Here is a 22,382-nt window from a genome sequence, read left to right as displayed (position 1 = left end):
ATGATCCTATATGCAAGACAGCAAAAGAGACACAGATATAAAGAACAGACTTTTGGACTCTGTGGAAAAAGGCGAGGGTGGGATGATTTGAGAGAATAGCTCTGAAACATGTATAATACCGTATGTGAAATAGATCACCAGTCCAAGTCCAATGCATGAAACAGGGCATTCAAAGCTGGTGCACTGGGACAACCCTGAGGGATGGGATGGGGAGGGAAGTGGGAGGGGGATTCATGATGGGGGACACATGTACACCTATGGCACATTCATGTCAATGAATTGCAAAAATCACTACAATGTTGTAAAGTAATGCCTCCAATTAAAATAAATTAATTAATTTAAAAAAGAACAAGAAACTAAAATTATGGCATCAGGTCCCATCACTTCATGGCAAATCGATGGGGAAACAATGGAAATGAGAGAGTCATTTCCTAGGCAGGTTGATAAGAAGTCTAGGGGTCCCCAAGGAGAGAGGGGTCTGGAATTCTCAAGGAGGAAGAAAGGACAAACTTTTTTCCTTCTCTACATTCCTTAGGATTATATAACAACAATGTATTATATATTCTGCCTGAGGACAGTCTCTGGATTAAACCTTCTGGCTAATTCTGTAAATTATGAGAGTAGACCTGCTCTTTACAAGGATTATATAACAACAATGTATTATGTATTCTGCCCGAGGACAGTCTCTGGATTAAACCTTCTGGCTAATTCCGTTATCTTACAATGTAAACTTGGGAGTAGGTCTGATGAGGTCTTTACAACCTCCAGACATTCTTTTGATTTACTGGAGAGTATATAACTGCATTGCTAACATTAGCAAGTGGGTACTCGTTCTACCCCCTTCTGATGCCTATGTCAGAAGCTTTCTCTATCTCCTTTATACTTTAATAAAACTTTATTACACAGAAGCTCTGAGCGATCAAGCCTTGTCTCTGGCCCTGGATTGAATTCTTCTCCTCCGGGGGCCAAGAATCCCGGTGTCGTGATTCAACAACAACCTTTCATCTTGGGGGCTCGTCCGGGATCCTTCAAGACAAGGTAAGGATGCTTGAAGCTCTAGTTCTTTGTTCTCTTAGCAAACACGTTTTCTGCTGTGCTTTACTAACTCTACGGTGTGCTTGTGTGAATGAATGACATGCCCTGTGCGAAGCAAGTGAGAAGCCCTGCTCTGCAGTTCCAAGGTGATCTCATATGGCTTATGGCAAAAACCTGTCTGGGGTTTCTACCGACCTGCCAAGGCCAAGAGGCACCCAATGTCTCTTTTGGGAACAGACCAGAAATGGGCAAAGCATGTGGACCGAACTCTCCTTTCTCGGTCAAATCTTTCAGTCTCTTTGACCATTTCATAACTCCTTGGGAATTAGAAGTACTAACCTAATGTATCGGATCATAGACTTTCAAGGGACTTGTGATCTATACTGTTACTGTGTACTGTGGCAAACTTGGACTGGTAGTCAAGAAAGCGCCTAGCCTCGCTAGGAATCGAAAGTTTGGAAGCTAGATGGAGCTTTAGCCCCAAGAACATCTCTGAGGTTAAAGGTTACTCAGATTGGGACTGCAATGGGTTTTTTCCTTTGGTAACGCTGGTTGTTAGCAGACCAGGGGAGGCTCTCATACTGGTGTGGTGATGCTTGAAAAGAACATCTCAGCTTTATGTTCATATCGGTCTTATTGTGGTCAGGAATATACTCAGGGTCATGCACAGGCACTCAGGTGATGAACATTTCCCCCAGTGGTCTTAGCTTGGGAGGCATTCTGGAAGGTTAATCTGATTGCACCCCGGGTGGCATCAGAGGCAAGCACGGTTAAAGGTGAAGAGCTGGACATCAGATAGAGATGTTATCAGGTCTACCCCTGGTACATCCCCACCCCATCTCGGTGGTAGAACCGGGAAGGTTGAGACGGCGCCTGCGTCGGTGAGGGACAGACTAAGTCTGACCAGGAAGGAAAAGCTTTTGGTGTAAAGTCTGTCTACACCCCCATCTAGAGCAGGGAGGGAAGCCTCCGGTAGAAAAATGGCCCTAGTCGCTTTTTTTCTCTTACAGATGGGAGCTAACAATCCAGCATCACTCCTTTGAACTGTATCTTGAAAAACTGGGGTAGATTCGATCCCCAGGGCTTAAAGAAGACACATCTTGTCTTCCTATGTGATACTGCATGGCCACGGTATCCACTGGAGGATGGCGAACAGTGGCCGGTTGGAGGGTCTCTTAAGTATAATACTGTTTTACAATTAGACCGGTTCTGTAAGGAACAAGGGAAATGGGTAGAAGCAGCATATGTGTTGTCCTTTTTCTCTCTGCAAAATATGCCAGACTTATGTCCTAAGGGTATAGATTTGGGCGTGAAACCTTCAGCTCCCTCCTGTCCTCCTACTTTGCCCCTGTACCCGGGGTTCCAAGCTGAGCTAACTGAAAGCCAGAAAACCCCCCCTCAGAACAGCTGCTTTGACTCAGTGGAAACCCAAACTGAGATTCAAACTACTTTGGTCTCAGTGGAAATCCAAACTGAGATTCAAACCGCTTTGGTCTCAATGGAAACCCAAACTGAGATTCAAAGTGCCCAAGTGGAGGTCCAAACAACTCCTGTCTCAGTACGACCTCAGACTACTCTGGTTTCAGTAGAAACTCAGACCATCGAAGTAAGAGATGAGATGGAGGACAGGAGACAAAGAGAAAAAAAAAACCAAACATGTTTCTCCAGTCTATCCCTGGGATCATATGTGCAGAGCAGCCAGAGAGACTGAGGAACAGCCACGCAAGCTGTTGCCTCTTTATGAAACACCCACCAGGAGAAATAATCAGTCTATGAGAGTTAATAAGCCTTTTTCTTATCAAGAAATACAAAGAATCAAGGAGGATCTGGGAGACCAGAGGACCCAGCTTTTAAAGGTGTTACTCTGCTTTATGACCTTACTTGGAAAGATGTGATGTATATCTTGGGACAAATGCTGACTCCCGACTCAAAGACTCGAGTTTTGGGAAAAGCAGTTGCTTATAGAGATGAATGGCTTGGTAATGAATCAGTAGGGAAGAGGGAGGACTAGATAGCGGCCCTCCCCACTGGCAATCAGGCGGTCCCAACTATAGAACCAGACTGGGACTACAACACAGCTAAAGGAAGATGGGATCAGAGTCATTTTGTCAGATGCATCCTTGAAGGACTCAGGCAGGCACATTCTAAGCCTTTAAACTATAGCAAATTGGCAGACATAGAACAGGAGGAGAAGGAAGCTCCTAGTAAATTCCTAGATAGACTAAGAGAAGCTCTTCACAGATTCACTGATTGATCCCGAAAGTGAAGAAGGAAAAGTGATCTTAAAAGATAGATTTATCACTCAGCTCCAGATATCAGCCATAAGCTAAAAAATGGGCGTATGGACCAAATCAGTCTTTAGATACTCTGTTACAACTGGCTCAGATGGTCTATTATGGTAGGGAATATGAGGAAAAGAAAGAAAGGCAAAGAAAGACAAAGGAAACTGGAAACCTTCACAATGGCTATGAAAAATGCTCTTAAGCAGCTGGAGAAAAATGCCCAGAGGGACCCAGGTGAAAAGGGATAGGCTTGCTATTGCTGTGGAAAGGAGGGGCACCTCAAGCGGGATTGCCCTCAGGCACCTAAGCTGCCCCTGGCTCCATGTCCGGTCTGCAAAGGACCACACTGGAAGAGAGACTACCCTCAGAGGCGTAGGTCTCCGGGGTCGGACTCTCAAGACAATCAGGACTGAAGGTGCCTGGGGGTCCCCACACAAGCTCCGGCCCTAATTACACCTGAGGAACCCCGCGTCTTAATAATTGCGGGGGGCCAATCCGTCGATTTCCTTTTAGATGCTGGGGCAACTTACTCTGCTTACTGAAGCCCCTGGCCCACTTTCTTCCCAATCCGCTTCCGTAATGGGACTGTCTGGACGAGCCAAAAGATATTATTTCAGTTATTCTTTATCTCGCAACTGGGATTCTGTGCTATTTTCACACGAGTTTCTGATCCTGCCAGAATCTCCCTTACCCCTTTTGGGGAGGGATATACTGAGCAAGGTCCATGCCTCTGTTTTTATGAATATGGAGCCCTCCCTTTCTCTTCCTTTAGTTGAACAAAATGTAAATCCTAGAGTATATGGGCTGATGGAAAATCTGTGGGTCGAGCACAAAATGCTGTTCCTGTAGTTGTCAAGCTCAAAGACCCACACTTATTTCCACATAAAAGGCAGGGTCCTCTGAAACCTGAGGTTAAGGAAGGGTTAAAACCCATCATTGAAAATTTAAAGGAACAGGGACTACACTCCTATTTTGGGTATAAAGAAATCAAATGGTAAATGGAGACTAGTTCAAGATTTACATATAATAAATGAGGCTGTAGTTCCTTTACACCCCTTGGTGCCTAATCCTTATACTCTATTGTCTGAAATTCCTGAATGAGCCAAATATTTCTCAGTAATTGATTTAAAAGATGCCTTCTATTCAGTGCCTTTGGCAGAGGAAAGTCAATTTTATTTGCCTTTGAAGACCCTACGCAGCCAGCTTCTCAGTTAACCTAGACAGTTTTGCCCCAGGGATTTCATGACAGTCCTCACTTATTCGGACAAAGTTTGTCACGGGATCTACAAAACATTAATAGCTCTGAAGTGGTGGTGTTACAATATGTAGAGGATATTTTGCTCTGTGCTGAGACAGAGGAAGCTTGTTTGCGAGCCTCAGAAGATTTCTTAAACTTTCTGGCAGGCTGTGGTTACAAGGCATCAAGAGAAAAGGCTCAGCTGTGTCAACAATCAGTTAGACATCTGGGCCTAATCATATCAGAAGGGACTAGGGCTATAGGCCCGGAGAGAATTAAGCCTATACTAAATCATCCCCTACCTATGACTTTAAGACAATTGAGAGGATTTTGGGGAATCACAGGTTACTGTCGCATTTGGATTCCGGCTTATGGGGAACTTGCCCGGCCTTTATATAAACTTATAGCTGAAACTCAGCAGGCCCAAACTGACAAACTGGTTTGGTCACCAGAAGCTCAAAAGGCTTTTAAGGTTCTTCAAACTGCTCTCCTGCAAGCTCCAGCTCTGAGCTTGCCCACAGGGTCAGAATTTAATTTGTTTGCCACTGAAAGGAAAGGTATGGCGTTCTGAGTTTTGACACAACCCCGAGGGCCTCACCAGCAACCTATTGCTTATCTAAGCAGAGAATTAGATGTAATTTCACGTGGGTGGCCCCACTGCCTAAGAGTAATTGGGGCAGCGGCTTTATTAGCACCTGAAACTTTAAAAATAATTAAAGGATGAAACCTTACTGTACTGACTTCTCATGTGAGTGGAATCTTAAATTCTAAGGTTAATATTTGGATGACAGACAAAATCTCTCCCCTTCTGGATTATAATGAAGTGGGAAGTATCCTGGAGAGGACTGGGAAATTGATTTTACTCATATGCCAAAAGCTAATGGATATTCTTGCTTACAAGTTTGGGTAGATACTTTTACAGGATGGATTGAGGCTTTTCTCTGTCGTAGTGAACAGGCTAAGGGGGTTATAAGGATTCTCTTCATCAGTGGAAGGCTTCCCGTGGTGGACATCTCCAAGAAAAGGACTTTCTCCAAGTCTGTGAATACCTTCGACAACAATCACATGCGATGCCTCTTCTTCATCTGATGACATCTACCAACCCTAAAATGGACTGGTGCAACACGTTGCACTTTAACTATGGACATAATGTGACTTTTAATTTTGATTTTAACTTGTTTTAATGACTATGTTGCCTTACATCTGTAACTGTGTAACTGGATTTGTTTCTAGCCGCATGAAAGCTTTTAACTTACAAATGGTTGCTCAAACTCCTGCTACTGCTGCACCTTCCTCCAACTACTATTTGGGGCCCCTGGATCAGATATCCTCAATATGAGGATTAGGAGAATATGTTGCCTCGCCAATTTAGGGACAATGCCCCTTCTCAGCTGGGAAGCAGTTATGGAACCAGAATGATGCCCCTTTTCCCTAGGCAACATAATTCTCCTAAAAGAAAAGGGGGAATGAGAGAGTCATTTCCTAAGCAGGTTGATAAGAAGTCTAGGTGTCCCCAAGGAGAGAGGGGTCTGGAATTCTCAAGGAGGAAGAAAGGACAAACTTTTTTTCCTTCTCTACATTCCTTAGGATTATATAACAACAATGTATTATATATTCTGCCTGAGGACAGTCTCTGGATTAAACCTTCTGGCTGAAGTGAAGTGAAGTGAAGTGCAGTTGCTCAGTTGTGTCCGACTCTTTGCAACCCCATGGACTGTAGCCCACTATGGGATTCTCCAGGCAAGAATCCTGGAGTGGGTTGCCATTTCCTTCTCCAGGGGATCTTCCTGACCCAGGGATCAAACTCAGGTCTCCCGCATTACAGGCAGACGCTTTAACCTCTGAGCCTAGACCTGCTCTTTACAAGGATTATATAACAACAACGTATTATGTGTTCTGCCTGAGGACAGTCTCTGGATTAAACCTTCTGGCTAATTCCATTATCTTACAATGTAAACTTGGGAGTAGGTCTGATGAGGTCTTTACAACCTCCAGACATTCTTTTGATTTACTGGAGAGTATATAACTGCATTGCTAACACTAGCAAGTGGGTACTCGTTCTACCCCCTTCTGATGCCTATGTCAGAAGCTTTCTCTATCTCCTTTATACTTTAATAAAACTTTATTACACAGAAGCTCTGAGCGATCAAGCCTTGTCTCTGGCCCTGGATTGAATTCTTCTCCTCCGGGGGCCAAGAATCCCGGCATCGTGATTCAACAACAACCTTTCAGAGACAGTGACAGACTTTATTTTCAGAGGCTCCAAAATCACTGCAGATGGTGACTGCAGCCATGAAATCAAAAGACACTTGCTCCTTAGAAGAAAAGCTATGATAAACCTAGACAGCATATTAAAAAGCAGAGACATTACTGTACTGACAAAGGTAGTCAAAGCTATGGTTTTTCCAGTAGTCATATATGGATATGAGTGTTGGACCATAAAGAAAATTGAGCGTTGAAGAATTGATGCTTTGAACTTTCACGTTGGAGAAGACCCTTGGACTGCAAGGAGTTCAAACCACTCAAACCTAAAGGAAATCAGTGCTGAATATTTATTGGAAGGACTGATGCTGAAGCTGAAACTCCAATACTTTTGTCACCTGATTGGAAGAAGTGGCTCATTGGAAAAGACCCTGATACTGGGAAAGATTGAAGTCAGGAGAAAAAGTGAACGACAGAGGATGAGATGGTTTTTTGGCATCACTGGCTCAATGGACATGAATTTGAGTAAGTTCCAGGAGTTGGTGTTGGACAGGGAAGCCTGGCATGCTGCAGCCCATGGGGTCACAAAGAGTTGGAGACGACTGAGCCACTGAACTGAGCTGAGGTTGTGTAACAAAAAAAGCAGCCCAAGTTAGCCTTATCCTGTTTCTACCAAGATACTCTGTTGTTTCCTAAAGACAACAGAACTACAAGTCATGCAGCCAAAACATGCACAATATAGAAATTTTTTACCTCAAGTAACAACTGTAACTAAATTACCCTGACTATTTCCCACCTACACACACACACACACACACACACACACACACACACACACACACACGCACGCACGCAGTATCAAATCAAAGAACTAAGATGTGACTGGAACCTGAATGTTAGAATCCCTTCAGAAGCAAAGAGTCTATTTTCCAAAAAGATTCAATGCTGAAGCCCCTTTACCATCCTTACCATAAATGGTCACATTCCAAAACCTAATCAAAACCTGCCCCATAAGCATTTGTGCATATGAGCTTGTTCACTCTAGCCTTTTAAATTTTGCCCTGAACCCTGAATTGTGGAGACAGATTTGAACTTTGCCTATGTCCTTGCCCTTCACCCTGACAATAGAGCTTTTTCTTTTCTCAGAAGCCATTACCATACTATTGGTTTCTATGCAGGTTGGGCAGCAAATCCTTGCTTGGTAAGAGTCATGTCCATACTTCACTACTGTAAATAATGCTGCAATAAATATGGGTGTGCAGATATCCTAACATTGGTCTTGGCAATGATTTTTTGGATTTGACACCTAAATAAGTGCAGCAATAATAATAATAAAAGTGAGACTGCATCACACTAAAAAGTTTCTGCACAACAAAGGAAATCATCAACAAAATGAAGAGGCAACCTGTGAAATGGGAGAAAATATTTGCAGATGACTCTCTAATACAGAGTTAATATCCAAAATACACAAATAACTCATGCAACTCAATTTTTTTTTAAAAAAAGCTTTCTTTTGAAAGAAAAGTATTTGGTTAGACATTTTTCAAAAGTATTTGATTAGACATTTTTCAAAGGGGGCATACAAATTGTTACTGGAAATAATCAACACTCTACAATAGAAATAGAAAAGAGTTTTACTTGAGCCAAACTGATAATATAGCTCAGGAGAGCTATATCACAAATCTGTATTTTGAGAAGCACTTGAATTATGCTCCACCACAGTATAAAATGGGAGAGACTTATATAGGAAAAACTGCAAAGTTATAAAATTCTTTGTCAAGAATTAGGATTGGAGGCTGTCAAAAAGTAAGGGTGCTTGTTAAGCAAGAATTGAATGGAGTCTGAAATGGTTGCATAATTACAAGTGGAGACCTTGAGACCATAGGATTGAAACTGGTAGCTGCTAATGAAAGTGAGTGGAATCTTTTGAGGACATCTCAGCTATCCAACTCCCTGTGTTCCCTCTCTCTTAAAGTATAAAGCTTTGCTTCAGACCTCACCTGAGTATCAAACATCTCCTTCAAAATTAATAGTTAGGAAACTGTGAACATATAGTAAGAAAGAATAGTCATTGGGCCAAGGAACTAGAAACACCTTTTGTTGTTTTGTCTTTATTGGGGTATAATTGCTTGACAATGTTGTGTTAGTTTCTGCTGTACAGCTAAGTGAATCAGCTATATGTATTCATATATCTTCTCCCTCTTGGACTAACCCCCACTTCACTCACTACTCTGGGACACAGAGCACTGAGCTGAGCTCCCTATGTTATACAACAGGTTCCCACTAACTATCTGCGTTACACATGATAGTGTATATATGTCAATCCTAATCTCCCAGTGCATCCAATACTCCCATTTCCCACTTGTGTCCACATATCTGTTCTCTATATCTGCATCTGTATTTCTGCCTAGCACATTGAGTCATCTATACCATTTTTCTGCTTCCACATATATGAGTTAATATTTGATATTTGAATTTCGCTTTCTGACTTACCTCATTCTGTATGACAGACTCTAGGTCTGTCATAGGAAAGACTAGAGATCTCTTCAAGAAAATTAGAGATACCAAGGTAACATTTCATACAAAGATGGGCTCAATAAAGGACAGAAATGGTATGGACCTAACAGAGCAGAAGATATTAAGAAGAAATGGCAAGAATACACAGAACTGTACAAAAACGATCTTCATGACCAAGATAATCACGACAGTGTGATCACTCACCTAGAGCCAGACATCCTGGAATGTGAAGTCAAGTGGCCCTTAGAAAGCATCACTATGAACAAAGCTAGTGGAGGTGATGGAATTCCAGTTGAGCTATTTCAAATCCTGAAAGATGATGCTGTGACAGTGCTACACTCAATATGCCAGCAAATTTGGAAAACTGAGCAGTGGCCACAGGATTGGAAAAGGTCAGTTTTCATTGCAATCCCAAAGAAAGGCAATGCCAAAGAATGCTCAAATTACCGCACAATTGCACTCATCTCACACGCTAGGAAAGTAATGCTCAAAATTCTCCAAGCCAGGCTTCAGCAATAAGTGAACCATGAACTTCCAGATGTTCAAGCTGGTTTTAGAAAAGGCAGAGGAACCAGAGATCAAATTGCCAAGATCCACTGGATCATGGAAAAAGTAAGAGAGTTGCATAAAAACATCTATTTCTGCTTTATTGACTATGCCAAAGCCTTTGACTGTGTGGATCACAATAAACTCTGGAAAATTCTTCAAGAGATGGGAATACCAGACCACCTGACCTGCCTCTTGAGAAACCTGTATGCAGGTCTGGAAGCAACAGTTAGAACTGGACATGGAACAACAGACTGGTTCCAAATAGGGAAAGGAGTACGTCAAGGCTGTATATTGTCACCCTACTTATTTAACTTCTATGTAAAGTACATTATGAGAAACGCTGGGCTGGAAGAAACACAAGCTGGAATCAAGATTGCCAGGAGAAATATCAATAACGTCAGATATGCAGATAACACCACACTTATGGCAGCAAGTGAAGAGGGACTAAAAAGCCTCTTGATGAAAGTGAAAGAGGAGAGTGAAAAAGTTGGCTTAAAGCTCAACATTCAGAAAACGAAGATCATGGCATCTGGTCCCATCACTTCATGGGAAATAGATGAGCTATTTCTGGAAGCAGTGGAAGCAGTGTCAGACTTTATTTTTGGGGGCTCCAAAATCACTGCAGATGGTGATTGCAGCCATGAAATTAAAAGACCCTTACTCCTTGGAAGGAAAGTTATGACCAACCTAGATAGCATATTTAAAAGCAGAGACATTACTTTGCCAACAAGGTCCATCTAGTCAAGGCTATGGTTTTTCCAGTGGTCATGTATGGATGTGAGAGTTGGACTGTGAAGAAAGCTGAGTGCTGAAGAATTGATGCTTTTGAACTGTGGTGTTGGAGAAGACTCTTGAGAGTCCCTTGGACTGCAAGGAGATCCAACCAGTCCATTCTAAAGGAGATCAGTCCTGGGTGTTCTTTAGAAGGACTGATGCTAAAGTTGTTAACTCCAGTACTTTGGCCACCTGATGTGAAGAGTTGACTCATTGGAAAAGACCCTGATGCTGGGAGGGATTGAGGGCAGGAGGAGAAGGGGACGACAGAGGATGAGATGGCTGGATGGCGTCACCAACTCTATGGACATGAGTCTGAGTGAACTCCAGGAGTTGGTGATGGACAGGGAGGCCTGGCGTGCTGCGATTCATGGGATCACAAAGAGTCGGACACAGCTGAACGACTGAACTGAAGTGAAGAAGGTGGACTTTGGGGCCAGAGGACTGGAATTGAATGTAGATCCTTCAAGTTGGTAACTGTGTGATATTTTAAAGGATGAGAACTTTAAATATTAATAATTTGCAAAACTCATCATTTATATTGGGATTAAATGCTGTAATACCTATAACAGTGCTTGGAATGGTGCCTAGAAGCTAGTAATCCACTGAATAAAGCAACTTTTACCATGTTAACTATGAAAGGTAAGACAGAATCTATCTTAAAGTCCTTTTTAGAGCACTCTTTAGAAAGAATAGGAAAAAGGTTTAATTTTCTATAGAATATACTCTCTGTGAGAAGCTACTTAAACCTTAGAAAATAAAGAATTAATGAACTAATGCAATAAAGATTATGTCAAATTGGAATAATTTTATAAAGTTGGAAAAATAACTGTGGAGAAACAAGTAGTAATAATGTCTGATTTTTTAAAAAACAGTATGGGAATTACCAAAACTAGTCATTCCTTAAATATTTGTTGCCAACAAAAGATAGCAGCTACAAAGTTTTCCCCCAAAATTGAACCAAATTGATCAAACACTAAATTTTGATTATAAAAATGATATTCAGAGATCGCCAGTCACATTTTATGATTAAGAAAAATACATTTTTCAACAAATGTCCTGTTCATAAAAACAAAATTTTACTTTTGATTGTGGATCAGAAGTGCCTGCCTTATTTTAGTATATGACCAAGAATCAATGGTTATGGTACAGGGAACTTTACTCAATATTCTGTATATTCTTTTGTAATAATCTATATGGCAAAACAATCTGGAAAAGAATGGACATATGTTCAACCGAACCACTTTACTATACACTAGAAACTAATATGTAAATCAACTATGTGCATGCTAAGTCACTTTAGTCATGTCTGAGTCTTTGTGACCCCAAGGACTTGTAGCCAGGTTCCTCTGTCCATAGGATTCTCCAGGCAAGAATACTTGAGTCGGTTGCCTTGCCCTTCTCTGGGGGATCATCCCGACCCAGGGATCAAACCTGGGTGTCTTATGTCTCCTGCATTGGCAGACAGGTTCTTTACTGCTTGCACCACCTGGGGCACCCCAAAAGAAAATAAAAATTAAATAAAACATTAAAAAAATTTAATGGTAAATAAATCAGTGATTGTTTTTCTGTCTACAGCTACAGACTAGCCCCAAAGTGCCATTTTCCAGTTCAATTTGAAGATGTGTAAACTGCATTAAAATGATTTTTATACCCCAAAATTCTTGAAAGATGTGTAAATCCTAGAAGAATTTGTATCTCTGGAGACAGTACTAGAGGGAATTTAGCTGCAAGACTGACCCAGCAGGTAAGATGCCCAGCATTTTTACTTATTAGGTTTTCTTTTATCTTTTATTAAAAATTTTTGATTCTTACTTCTAAATTATAAATACAATCTGTCAGTATTTTTTCTTTTACTTATTTTGAGGAACACTGAGGTGAACAATTTTATACTCTAATACTTTTGTAAAATGCTGATACAATTTTCTGTATAGTATATAAGCATTTTTAAGAAAGAAAATCAATAAATTATAGCAATAACTATAATTAGGAAATCAAAGTATTTTATTTAATCTGAGTATATTCAGAATATTATATATTCAGAATACTTAGCAGCTGCTGCTGCTAGGTTGCTTCAGTTGTGTCCGACTCTGTGCGATCCCATAGACCGCAGCCCCCCAGGCTCCCTCGTCCCTGGGATTCTCCAGGCAAGAACACTGGAGTGGGTTGCCATTTCCTTCTCCAATGCATGGAAGTGAAAAGGGAAAGGGAAGTCGCTCAGTCGTGTCTGACTCTTAGTGACCCCATGGACTGCAGCCTACCAGGCTCCTCTACCCATGGGATTTTCCAGGCAAGAGTACTGGAGTGGGGTGCCATTGCCTTACTATAATATGTATCTTACTAGAAACAAATACAGATCATCACTGAGAGAAGGCAACCTGATCCTAGGTCTCAATTTATTCCAAAAATTAATTTTTCATTTCAATAATCAATAGAAAGCTAATATAAGCAGATATATAATGAGGAAAGTAAGAACTAGTTACTGGGGGAAAAATCACCCAGATTCAGATATCATTATCCTTAGAAAAAATGTTTTAGTAGAATCTGTTTAATAGAAATAAAAATATTTTTAAAAACTTAGAAATATGCTCATGGAAGAAGCTGTAAATTATAGATTATTCAAAAAATAAAGAAATAAAGCTTCAATATATAAAAGTATTAACCTTCAAAGTTAAGCATTTAATATAGACTTTAAGATTATTTGTAGAGCAGTTTTCGATTCATGGCAAAATAGGGAAGATAAAAATTTCCAGACTACCCTCTGCCACACATACATAGCCTCCTTCATTATCAACATCCCCACCCAGAGTGATTCATTTGTTTCAGTTGATGAACTTATATTTACACATCATCATCATCCAAAGTTCATGGTTCACTCTTGGTTTTACAATGTAGATATTTGTTATTATATTGACTGCAATACAATTTAGACACTGGAAGACAGACCAGAAAAATTGTAATACTGAACAGCTAGATTAAAAGAAAATACAAAATGAAAATAGACATTTAAACATATGGAGGAAAAGACTAATATGAATGTATCTTTCTAATCTGAGGACAAAATGAGGACATATATTTACAAATAAAATTAAAGAGAATTCACTACCAGCCTACTGTCACTTTGGAGTTTTAAAGAGGATGATTTCAGGCAGAAGAACATTAACCCCAGATGGAGGACCAGAAAGACAGGAAAGGGCTCTCACAGTATGGTCCACGATGTTAGCTAACACTTGCTGTACTCTCTCTCAGAGGGAAACAGTGGACCACAAGAGACAGCTCCATCTGCCTCTATTCCCAACAAACTCATGTTCAGGTTCCCTCACACACCAAAGGAAAAAAAAAAAAAAAAGCTAGGAAATTTTTATTAATCCTTTTTTAAAAAAAGTTAACGTAAAGCTATGGCAAAAAATGAACCTGAACTTTACTAACACAGCTGGAACAATCTGCAGTGGCGGCGTCATCTGTGGGAAAAGAGATTTAATGTAGTTGATTTTCTGTGGTTGTTAGTGGGTCACTAGTCTCATGGTTATGAAAGCTGCACATTTTTTGGAGGAAAACCAAGAAACTACTGAAAGTTTGCTTCTCCATGCAGCAACCCAACACAAACCAAGCATCTGGGGATCTTTTCACCATACCAGAATCAGAGTGGGTCATATTTTTGAGGACTGTGCAATATTCAATCATGTAACAGAAACTTATAAGCAGGAACGTTAGGTACTCAGTGAGAGTAGTATGTTTGCCTCTAAGAGACTGTTTCATTTTGAAGACATATGGTACCATCCTCTGGCTGAAAGCACTGATTCCCTTGTTGAAATTTGCTAGAGATTACAGTGGATTTGGCTTAATTTAAAGCTTCTTTTATTCTCATAAGAATTTCATGAAGTTGTCTCACCAAGGGTATACCCCACAGGAATTTCCAGGGAAAAATAGACTTTCTTAATGCAGTCCCAAATAGAACAGCATATTGTATGGGACACATGAATTCTGACTATTGGTACTTTGTATACTTTGGATTTCCCAGAGAGTTGGGTATTCAATCAGCCAGATCAAACCCTGGAAGTTCTGATGAGTGAGCTTTACCCAGCAGTCAATTTAAAGAAGAAAATCATACAGTTATCTTAATAAGTGTGAACTGTTTACAGATAATACTCAGCATCTATAAATATGAAACAAATAAGAAATGGTGAATAGAAGAGAATTTCCTAACTTTGAAAAAAAGTATGCAAACAAAAACACTTAGAAGAAACATCATTCTTATTGGGTAGTTACTGAAAGTTTTCTCTTGAAAATTGGATGCACACTACCGCTACCAAATTGTACCTGAAGTCCTGGTCAGTACTCTGAATGATGAGTGAGCAATACTATTTTTCAGTGTGATAATCAGTTTGCCTTCTCTTAAATAGGCCAGTACTTCAGGCATATCCAAGACAAAGTTGGTAGTGTTTGTAAAAACCTTTTGAAAGTCTGAAAATTTTAATTTATCCAAACATTACTGTGCAACAAAAAAGAAAAAAACATGGGTTACTAGATACATATCTTATGGCTGGTAGAATAATCATTTTGTCGCAATGTGCTCAGAAGCACATTGCAGGAAAATTAGCCTAGAAGAAAATGATAAAATTTTACTGTTCCTGGAAAGATAAGGACTAGACCTAGAAAAGATAGAGCAGTACTGAAAAAAAATTTAAAAATTAAAGTTTCACATTGCTTATATTCTTCCAAGATCAAACATCTCTTCAGTATGAGAGCTGTCTCCTTCCCATCACAATGTTTGATGACATACTTAGGTATTTAAAATAGTCTTACTGATGAAAAAGAGGATCAAACACCTGCAGGTTACATAAATATGCAATTCATATTATAATAAAAGATCCTTTAACAAGGTTTATGAGGAGAGTACTGATTATTTTTGTTTTGAAAATTTTAATTTATATTTAGTCTATGGACATCTATTACTAAAATTTACTTGATATTAATATTTTTATTCTTTTACCAACTATGCAAATTATGTTATATATTTAAGGATTTTTAAATTTAAGAATGCCTTTTCTGCATTGTGTTTTATTTCCCATTAAAATGACTTATACAATCAACATATCCTAATATCGTTCAGCTCTTAGAAGATCCAGATGTCAAGATCAAACTCAAGGTTTCATCTTTAATATATCCTGTTCAGAATTTTCATTTCGGTTTACCATCATATTGAGAAAATGCACATTAACCAGTTCTGTCAAAATCATTCATTGTCAGATTCTGGAGTGAATATATTACTACAGATAGATCAGTTAAGAAAGCAATGCTTTCCAAACAACTCATGCCTCTGGAATCAAGCCATCTGTTCAAATTTGTTAGTTGGAGTTCTTTGCTCCCTGAGACGTTTAGGAAATGTCACATTTACAAGACTCCAACTCATGGTAGTTCAGAGCTGGCTAAAAAATATCCAGGGATTCTAGATGTGACACTTCACCTTTGCTAGATGATAACCACAAGTTGTGTGGTTTACCTCTGTCATCACTTGTTAATATGATGTCTTAAGAGAGTATGGCCTCATGTATGTTACTTGACTTCAGAATTGCAGTCAATCAGTATATTAATTGGCTACATGAAAACCTGTAGTAAAAATCTGATCAATATAGAAAAACATAAACCCTAGTGTTGTAGGAAAAGCCTGCAAAAAATTCACAGTAAGAATGTGTGTTTTATAGATCAGTCTTCCTAAATCCGCATGCATGTAATTGTTGTTATTGTCAATGGATGTTTTTTATACATTAGTCTCAGAGTGGATTCACTCATTTTTGTTTCTCAGAATATATTATTTTATTTTTCTGTTATTATTTTTTTTTAGGCCATGCCAAACGGCATGGGGGATTTAGTTCCTTTAGTCCCAACCAGAGATCGAACACTCACCCCTTGCACTGGAAGTGTGGAATGTTATCCACTGGATTGCCAGGTAAGCGAAGTGAAGTTGTTCAGTCATGTCCAACTCTTTGCAACCCCATGGACTGTAGCCTACAAGGCTCCTCTGTCCATGGAATTTTCCAGGCAAGAATACTGTAGTGGGTTGCCATTTCCTTCTCCAGTCTGCTATTTTTATCATTTTAAAAAGTCTAGGTTTCTTACATTCCTTTCATTTTCCTTGTTTGATAAATGTTATTTCAGCTAGAAGAAATATGTGCTTGTATTATTATTATGTATATTCTCTAAAATTTTTACCTAAGCCTAGTCATTCACTTGTGTCCGACTCTTTGTGACCCCCATGGACTGCCACATGCCAGACTTCCCTGTCAATCACCAACTCCCAGAGCTTACTCAAACTCATGTCCATGGAGCTGGTGATGCCATTCAACCATCTCATCCTCTGTCATCCCCTTCTTCTCTTGCCTTCACTCTTTCCAAGCATCAGGGTCTTTTCCAATGAGTCAGTTCTTTGCATCAGGTGGCCAAAGTGTTGGAGCTTCAGCATCGGTCCTTCCAATGAATATTCAGGACTCATTTCCTTTAGATTTCACTGACTGGATCTCCTTGCAGTCCAAGGAACTCTCAAAGGTCTTCTCCAACACCACAGTTCAAAAGCATCAATTCCTCGGCACTCAGCTTTCTTTATAGTCCAAATCTCACATCCATTACTACTAGAAAACCCATAGCTTTGACTAGATGGACCTTGTTAACAAAGTATGTCTCTGTTTTTTCATTTGCTGTCTAGGTTGGTCATAACTTTTCTTCCAAGGAGCAAGTGTCTTTTAATTTCATGGCTGCAGTTACCATCTGCAGTGATTTTCGGGTCCAAAAAAAAAAAAGCCTGTCACTATTTCCATTGTTTCTCCATCTATTTGCCATGAAGTGATGGGACCAGATGCCATGATCTTAGTTTTCTGAATGTTGAGTTTCAAGCCAACATTTTCACTCTCTTCTTTCACTTTCATTAAGAGGCTCTTTAGTTCTTCTTCGCTTTCTGCCATGAGGATAGTGTCATCTGAATATCTGAGGTTATTGATATTTCTCTTGGCAATCTTGATTCCAGCTTGTGCTTCATCCAGCCTGGCATTGCACATGATGTACTCTCATGTAAGTTAGATGAGCAAGGTGACTATATACAGCTTGACATACTCCTTCCCTGATTTGAAACCAGTCTGTTGTTCCATGTTCATGTCCATGTTGCTTCTTGACCTACATACAGATTTCTCAGGAGGCAGGTAAGGTGGTCTGGAATTCCCACCTCTTGAAGAATTTTCCACAGTTTTTTGTGGTCCACACAGTCAAAGGCTTTGGTGTACTCAATAAAGCAGAAGTATATGTTTTTCTGGAACTCTCTTGCTTCCTCTATGACCCAACAAATGTTTGCAATTTGATCTCTGGTTTCTCTGCCTTTTCTAAATACAGCTTGAACATCTGGAAGTTCTTGGTTCATGTACTGTCGAAGCCTGGCTTGGAGGATTTTGAGCATTACTTTGCTAGCATGTGAGATGAGGGTAATTGTGTTGTAGTTTGAACATTCTAACAGAAGCAGAAGATATTAAGAACAGGTGTCAAAAATACACAGAAGAACTATACAAAAAGATCATGACCCAGATAATCACAATGATATGATAACTCACCTAGGCCAGACATCCTGGAATGCGAAGAGAAGTGGACCTTAGGAAGCATCTCTATGAAGAAAAGATGATGCTGTGAAAACGCTGCACTCAATATGCCAGCAAATTTGGAACACTCAGCACTGGCCACAGGACTGGGAAAGGTCAATTTTCATTCCAGTCGCAAAGAAAGGCAATGCCAAAGAATGCTCAAACTACCACACAATTGCACTCATCTCGCATGCTAGTAAAGTAATGCTCAAAATTATCCAAGCCAGGCTTCAACAGTACATGAACCATGAAATTCTAGATTTTAAAAAACTGGTTTTAGAAAAGGCAGAGGAACAAGAGATAAAATTGTGAACATTCATCGGATCATTGAAAAATCAAGAGAGTTCCAGAAAAGCATCTAGTTCTGCTTTATTGACTATGCAAAAGCCTTTGACTGTGTGGATCACAACAAATTGTAGAAAATTCTGAAAGAGATGGGAATACCAGACCACCTGATCTGCCTCTTGAGAAATCTGTATGCAGGTCAGGAAGCAACAGTTAGAACTGGACATGGAACACACTGGTTCCAAATAGGAAAAGGAGTACATCAAGCTGTATATTGTCACCCTGCTTATTTAACTTCTATGCAAAGTACATCATGAGAAACACTGGGCTGGATGAAGAACAAGCTGGAATCAAGATTGCTGGGAGAAATATCAATAACCTCAGATATGCAGATGACACCACCCATACGGCATAAAGCAAAGAATAACTAAAAAGCCTCTTGATGAAAGTGAAAAGGAGAGTGAAAAGTTGGCTTAAAGCTCAACATTCAGAAAACTAAGATCATGGTATCCAGTCCCATCACTTCTTGGCAAATAGATGGGGAAACAGTGGAAAGAGAAAGAGACTTTATTTTTTGGGGCTCCAGAATCATTGCAGATGGTAACTGTAGCCATGAAATTAAAAGACACTTGCTCCTTGTAAGAAAAGTTATGACCAACCTAGATAGCATATTAAAAAGCAGAGACATTACTTTACCAACAAAAGTCTGTCTAGTCAAGGCTATGGTTTTTCCAGTAGTCATGTGTGGATGTGAGAGCTGGACTATAAAGAAAGCTGAGTGCCAAAGAATTGATACTTTTCAACTGTGGTTTGGAGAAGACCCTTGAGAGTTCCTTGGACTGTGAAGAGATCAAGTCCATTCTAAAGGAAATGAGTCCTGAATATTCATTGGAAGAACTGATGCTGAAGCTGAAACTCCAATACTTTGGCCACCTGGTGCAACAAACTGACTCATTTGAAAAGACCCTGATGCTGGGAAAGATTGAAGGCAGGAGAGAAGGGGGCAACAGAGGATGAGATGGTTGGATGGCATCACTGACTCAATAGACATGAGTTTGAGTGAATTCTAGGAGTTGGTGATGGACAGGGAAGCTTGACATGCTGCAGTCCATGGGGTGGCAAAGAGTTGGTCACGACTGAGTGACTGAACTGAACTGAGCTGATTTCATATTCCCTGCTTCCATGGTGGCTCAGATGGTAAAGAGTCTGCCTGCATTGCAGGAGAACGGGGTTCGTTCCCTGTGTTGGAAAGATACTCTGGAGAAGGAAATAGCAACACACTCCAGTATTCTTCCCTGGAAAATCCCGTAGACAGAGGAGCCTGGCAAGCCACCATCCATGGGGTCGCAAAGTGTCAGACAAGACTGAGCGACTTCACTTTCTTCTCTTCTTATTTCATATTTCAGGCTGTTACAAATTGCAATACTTTATTTGTAATTTTCATTTTCTTCTTATTGATATCAGGAATATAGAAGCACAATTGCTTTTATATAGAGATCTTATATCTCAATACCTTGCTTTAATTTGCTTAGTAGTTCTAAAACTTCTCAATGAAGTATTTATGACTTTCTATGTAGATAATCCTGCCATTTGTGAATAATTGTCCTTAAAAATCTGCTTAATTTTTATGCATCTTTCTTATCTTATTGCACTACCTAGGACCTCCAGTATAATGTTAGGGAAAGAAAGAGTGGTGAGAAAGGATATTTTTTTGTTTTTTCCAGTGTTCAGATTTTAATTATTTGATATCATCTACTATTTAAGTGTTTGATATTAGGTCTGTACTTTGAAGTTGCTTTTTACCAGTGTGTATATTCTCATCTTCTTCAGGTTTTTAAGTTTCACTGGGACAAGAAAATAATTGCTGAATTTTGTCTAATATGGATGCTACATAAATTAATACGATTGTAAGTTTTTCCCCCCTTTATTCAGTTTATTTGGTTGTTTAATCTGCAAGGTTAAGTTTTGTACTCCAGAGATGAAGTCCATAATGGCATACAATACTTTATTGCCTTTTTTACTTTTCATTACTTTTTCTTTCTCTCTTTTTAAGAACAGATCTTTATTCCAATTAGAGACTCTTAATTGTGCTCCATATGCATGAAGGTACATGACAGTTAGCAAACGACTTTGTAAATAAAACCCCTCATTTTTATCAACTGCCATCATGACTCCTCTGCTCTCTGCTAAAGAGAAGGAGAAAGCATCAATGCAAAGATCTGTCAGGTGGGGTAGAAATGCACAACAAAGAACACAGCACAAAGTCCTTTCATGTGTGAATTCCCCCCGCCAGCCCACAAGACCAACACTGTATCATTCGTTTCAATCTATTACCAAGCCTATTATTTTGATAAAGGTCTTTGAGAACCTTTGTTTGCAGGGCAGGAATAGAGATTTAGACATAGAGAATGCACATGTGGACACAGAGGGAGGAAGGGAAGGGTGAGACAAATTGGGAGCACAGGCCTGACATTTATGGGAACCTCCTGTATAGCACAAGGAACGTAGCTTGGGGCTCTGTAGTGACCTAGAGGGGTCAGATGGGGTGGGTGGTAGGGAAACTCAAGAGGGAGAGGATATATGTATACGTATAGATGATTCACTTAGTTGCAAAATGAATCTTAGTTGTAAAACTAAGTTGTAAAAAATAAAATGTTGTAAAGCAATTAAACTCCAGTTTTCAAAAGGTAATGATTTGGAAAATGTGAACATGTAGCAACAAAGAATAGCTGTTGCGCCAGAAACTAGTAACACTTTAGAAAATAGATCAGCCTTATAGCAGGGATATAGAACATGATAACATGCCTCCCAGAACACGATAACCCTGTCTGAAACACTTCTAAGTTGCTTTTTTAAAAATATGTGTGTATTTATTTGCTGGCACCAGGGTTAAGGTATAGCATATGGGCTCTAGTTCTCTGACTAGATTGAACCTGGGTGCCCAGTACTGGGAGTTCAGAGTCTTAGACAATGGACCTCAGGAAAGTTCCTCCTAAATTGTTTTTACAGACACCAGACTCCCACACTAGGAAACTGTTAACCACAAGTACATAAACCTCAGACTGGTTAGTACCACAAGGTTGATGATGTTGATCCAAGTATCTCTCTCAGCCAAAAACCAATCAGAAAAAAGATTCAAAGTCTTATCAGGCACCCTGCAACCCACACCATTAATGTTGCCTTTAAAAACCCTTCCCTGAAAGTCATTAGGGATTTCAAGTATTTTGAGTATTGACTGCTCATTCTCCTTGCTTCAGTTCAGTTCAGTCACTCAGTCATGTTCCACTCTTTGTGACCCCATGGACTGCAGCACACCAAGCCTCCCTGTCCATCACCAACTCCTGGAACTTACACATACTCATGTCCATTGATTCAGTGATGAAATCCAACAGTCTCATCCTCTGTCATCCCCTTCTCCTCCCACCTTCAATCTTTCCCAGCATCAGGTCTTTTCAAATGAGTCAGTTCTTCACATCAGGTGACCAGAGTAAGGAGTTTAAGCGTTAACATAAGTCCTTCTAATGAACATTTAAGGCTGATTTATCTTTAGGATAGACTGGTTGGATCTCCTTGCAATCCAAGGGACTCTCAAGGGTCTTCTCCAACACCACAGTTCAAAAGCATCAATTCTTTGGCGTTCAGCTTTCTTTATAGTCCAACTCTCACATCCTTACGTGACTACCGGAAAAATCATAGGCTTGACTAGATGGACCTTTGTTGGTAAAGTAATGTCTCTGCTTTTGAATATGCTCTCTAGGTTGGTCATAACTTTTCTTCCAAGGAACAAGCATCTTTTAGGCAAATCATTCAATATCACAGTAATCCAAGTCTATGCCCCAGCCAGTAATGCTGAAGAAGCAGAAATTGAATGGTTCTATG

At 39.8% G+C, this 22,382-nt stretch overlaps 2 pseudogenes; both read left to right on the top strand.

Moving 5' to 3' along the window:
• Positions 1 to 2,180: 2,180 nt before the first annotated feature.
• LOC105605979 (arylacetamide deacetylase-like) lies at positions 2,181 to 20,578 on the top strand (annotated as a pseudogene).
• LOC101122831 (S-adenosylmethionine decarboxylase proenzyme-like) lies at positions 14,125 to 14,718 on the top strand (annotated as a pseudogene).
• Positions 20,579 to 22,382: the final 1,804 nt, after the last annotated feature.

This window comes from Ovis aries, chromosome 1 (assembly GCF_016772045.2).
Source record: "Ovis aries strain OAR_USU_Benz2616 breed Rambouillet chromosome 1, ARS-UI_Ramb_v3.0, whole genome shotgun sequence".
NCBI classification, from domain to species: Eukaryota; Metazoa; Chordata; class Mammalia; order Artiodactyla; family Bovidae; genus Ovis; species Ovis aries.
The sequence above is the reverse complement of the archived record's forward strand: the minus strand, read 5'-3'. Positions and strand labels throughout refer to the sequence as shown.